Consider the following 4,874-nt stretch of genomic DNA (forward strand, 5'->3'; position numbering starts at 1 on the left):
CCAAAAGTGTCTCTGTGTGTTTGATAAATTTTTGGTAGGCATCTGAACTTGTCTTTGAGTCCAGTCTTCCTGTAACACTCATGGGCTTGCTGTTGTTTCAACACCCAGACACTCCTGATTTTCTGTAAATTTCATGTTGGGATTGGTGATGTAGGGGACCACAGTATTGATTGTGTCCAAAGCAAGGCTATAAGCAGTGCAGGCTGTGAAGAATTAACCTCATAATTGGCTTGTTTTGAAAAGCAGGTCCAGCCGAAGCCTACGTCCCAAGGTCAGAGTAACTTGCACCCAAATTCCGTTTCCATTAACTAAAACCTTCTCACTAGAAGGACAGTGTTCTAATTACAACTATATATTTTGTCTATTCTGTTCCTAATTTGAGAATGCTTTATCATGTCCTTTATGAACCTTGCTTATGTTAATTTCCATAGAAACTGCACCACGTGTGTCCTCACGCATAGCTCTGCCCTTGCAGGTGGCGTGCCTTTACCCCAATTGATTACTAATAAAAATTTGGCTTGGACTGGCCAGAGCCTTTGTCATTTGCATTGGCATTGGTCATCCTGTCACCCTGCTTTCTGTCTCTCTTAGGTCTGTCTTTTGGTGTTTTTCCTCACGCCTACATACACTGGGCAGGAGACTGGAGCCTACTGCAGAGGTTTCCAGTAACATTTCAGGGTCAACATTTCCTCTGGTGAAGGTGGAATACAGTACATAAATTCTGTTCATGTAAGCAGGGGTGTTGGTACATTGGGGCTTCACACATGCTCGCTCATCATCAAGCTAAGGGCAAAAAATTATGGTCTGTTGTTCAGAGTCACCAGGGGGATCATAGACAGAATGGACTGCTTAGCAACTTTTATTTTTTTTAAATGCAGTTCCCAATGTGCACATTAATAGAAGTTTGTGTTGTTGTTGCTGTTGTTATTATTTGTGTGTGTGTGTGTGTGTGTGTGTGTGTGTGTGTGTCTGTGTCTGTGTCTATGTCTGCGTCTGTGTCTGTTTGGTCGGTAGGAAAAAAGTTCCCATTGAGCTACAATTGGCCAGCTTGGTGACAAAGCAAAAATCCTGGTCATGTTGTTCCTCTTGGGAAACAGAGGTCAGATCTGGTCAAGTGTTCCCACTTTCTACAATATTTTTAGGGTTCTGTATTTTCTTAGCCCCTTTCTGATTTTAACAAAATAAAGTAAGGAAGAAAGCTTTCTTAGAAGATTTATTATCCTTAAGGTTGTATTTTATTTGTAATTATGCTTTCAGCACACAAGTGTTATATAAAAGTCTCTTCAGAGTTAAGGCTTCCTCTTCACCTAGACAGTCTTTTGGCATCCTTTTCTCAGAAACACACTAACATTGCCTCAATGTGGAAGATCTCGGTCATGTTTCCTGGTTTTATCTTTTGAATAATTGAATTTTCAAGATTGGGGTTCATGTATATAATGCCTTCCTTTCTGTTAAATTGTGCCTTGCCTCACAGAAGATCTGGCTGTGGCAGACACCCTCTCATGCTGTAGCCCAGGAGATTTCACATTGGACCATGAGGAGAATTTAAACCTCTGACCCCAAAGGGCATATGCAACAGTTGAAATATGGAAATACTGTCATCATCCAATCTCCTTCTAGTGACAGTCATTCAACAAAATGAAAGTCACTGTCCTTCCACAACTGGTAGTTTGTCTATGGAGAGTGCTGTGGTTTGAACATGTCCCCCAAAAGTTCATGTGGTAGAAACAGTACTCAGAGTCATATGTTAATGACAGTTGGAGGTGAGCCCTTGGGGAAGGAATAAGGATTGGATGACATATGAGGGTCAGACCCAACTGTGGCCTCAGTGGCTTTATCAAAAGAGAAGAGAAACTTGATCCAGCACACATGACCTGTCCCACTATTTGTTGGCCTCCACCATGTTATGATAGCAGGAAGGTCCTTGCCAGATGCTGAACAGACGCTAACACCATCTTCTCAACTCCCCAGCCTCTGGAACTGTGAGCCAAACAAACCTTTGTTCTTTCTAAATCACCCAGTCTGTGGCATTTAGCTCCAGAGACAGAAAACAGATGAAGACAAGGCTAACCATAGAACAGTTCTCTAAGCCCTGACCAAGGTGACTACTTTTGCTACCTCACTGTCCCATGGGCTTCCACAGGTCCTGAGGTACATGGCAGACTGCATCAAGTAGAGCTGTCCATCCCTGTGTTTGCTGAGACCTGTGGAATTCCTGATATGGATGGGAACAGAGTACACATAAACACAATTCTTCCCATGGATTCTGATTTTGCCTTTGGTTGTTTTGCGATTTAACTTCCAGGCCTGTATAAACCGGAGCTTGGTATCCAGAGAGGTGAAGACTGGCTTTGGTAGTGCAGCTGTCCCTCAGCCATCCATCACTCTGCAAGTCACCCCTAAGGAACCCATTTACTTGCCAAGCTGGGCTTGTCTGAGTCATTCTTGGTTCTGTTGGCACCTTCCCGGTTCAGAGGCAGTTGTTTCTGTGACATCTCTCGGAAATCCATCCAGCAGCAATCTAGCAATCTCCTTTAGCCTTTGTGACCTGGTACACAAAGTTATCTCCAGATATATATTGTACATTTTTAAGGCAAGCTAGAGCTCACGACCACATCCTGTGTAATGCAACAAGGTCACATTTACATACTTGCTTTTTATTTGAGTCAGTGCTCGCCATTTAAGCTTCCATCTACTTTGATTTGACAGGTACATGTTTTTAAAAATCTTTTTATGATACAAAAATTTTAAAGATCCACGAAAGTAGATTACAAATAGCACCAAAAAAATGCATGTGCCCATCACTCATGTACCACATCATCACCTTCTTATTCTCATTCCTCCCTACCCTACTGAACTATTTTGAAACACGTGGCAGACATCGAAGAGGATAGATTTGGAAAAGGGAAATAGTGTTCTGTCAGATAAAATGAAAGTCAACAGAAGCTTGGTACAGTACACACCTATGACCCCAGCACTTTGGGAGGCTCAGGCAGGAAGTTCTCAAGTTTGCACCTAACCTGGAAAATTAGTGACTTGGCAAGACCTTGTCTCAAAATAAAGAAAAGGGATGGGAATGTAACTCAGTGTGAAGACCCTGGGTTCAATCCCCAGTACTACCACCATAAAAAAGTAACAGTTATCAGTATCCTGTTTTGAACTTTGTCCTTCTGGGTACTCTAAAAAAAATATCAAATAGCAGTTGTGGCAAGGTAATCCAACTCCAGTTTTGACTTGTACACAGCCTGCATTATCTCTGGCTGCTGTCTGGAGTCCTGATAGCTTTCTGCATGTGACTTCAGCAGGACAATGTGGGTACTTCTAATGTTAAATGTGTTTAAAGATGATAATGTTGCTGAGTGTTTAATAAATAATTCTGAAACAATTTTTTCTGAAACAATTTTAGAGCATTAAAAGTGAGTAAATTCATTGATGTTGTGATCAGGCTAATGATAGTAAATAAGGACCATGTGTTACTGGTTTTGAACAGGAAGTATTTGTATAAATGTCCACATGTGTGTGTGCATGCGTGTGTGTGTGTGTGTGTGTGTGTGCCCCCACCCCATTCTACTGCCTCTGTCTCTGCTCTTTGAAAGGTCCTGGAAGCCATAACCTACTAGCAATCAGCACATTTAGTTTCTTTGCTTGAACTTGGTTTCTAAATACTGCCCCTCAAAACCAGTGTGAAAAAAATGGTTCCAGGTTTGAGACAGATAAAACACAAGATGACCTTGAAACAACTTGTGTGTGTGTGTGTGTGTGTGTGTGTGCACGCTAGGGATTGAACTCCAGGTCTTCACACTAAGCTGAATTCCTAACCCTTTTTTATTTTTTATTTTGAGGAAGGGTGCTGCTAATTTGCTAAATTGCCCAAACTGGGCTCAAACTTGCAATTCTACTGCCTTTGCCTCCCAGTGTGGCACTGTACTCAGCTAGCTTGGAACATTTTGATGAGACAGAAACAAAGAAAATGCCCAAAGACTGACAAGACACAAGATTCGGCTTGAAGGACCAAATGTGGGTCAAGCTGAGATTTTAAATAGTATTATATGGATTACAGAATATTGAATTTTAAAATAACCCATATGAACATAGATATTTTAAAGAGGGAAGAAGTAAAAAAGGGGAAAAATAAAACTATAGAAAAAAGTCAATGTAATAAACATTTAAATGTAATAGTGAATTCAAACAAGGTTCATACATTCTAAAACCCCTGAGTTTTTAGAGAATTTATCATTTATGTAGACTCAATTTATAATAATCATATTAATTCCAAAGAGAAGAATATATCTTCACAATGGGGAGATCGGTTAGACACCCTGCAACCAGAGTGACTAACCTTAACGTAGATGAATTTAATGCATAGAATGTGATTTTGTGTGCCTCCTGGTGTAAATACATGTTCTTGACAAAACTTTCTATCTGAATCTAATAACAAAAGAGCAATAAGATAAATTCATAATATAGGACATTCTAAAAGATGACTGGCTTGAGCTTTTTAAAATATATCATGTTCATGAATATAAATACCTGGCAGGACAGCTTCAGATTAAATGACACTGGAGACAGGACAATGAAATGCTATTTGTGAAGCTTAATTGGATCTTTGGATTAAAAATGTTTCCAAAGGACATTTTTTGGCGTTTGGGAAATTTGAATATTGGCTTTTTTTTAGGCAATAGTAAATATTAAACTTATTGTTGTGTTTATGTAAAGGAATGGCTTTGTTCTTAGGATATATCACAATGGATTTAAGGGTGAGGTTTCCCAATGTCTGTAAGTCACTTGCAAATGGCTGAGCCGATACCATGTCCTTGTGTGTTCAAAGTCAGAAAGAAAATATAGTAAATGTCATAGCTATGGTTATTGTGGTC

Source organism: Heterocephalus glaber, unplaced genomic scaffold, assembly GCF_053883595.1.
Source record: "Heterocephalus glaber isolate CG9 unplaced genomic scaffold, H.glaber_assembly_v1.0 deba00000621, whole genome shotgun sequence".
Taxonomy (NCBI): Eukaryota; Metazoa; Chordata; class Mammalia; order Rodentia; family Bathyergidae; genus Heterocephalus; species Heterocephalus glaber.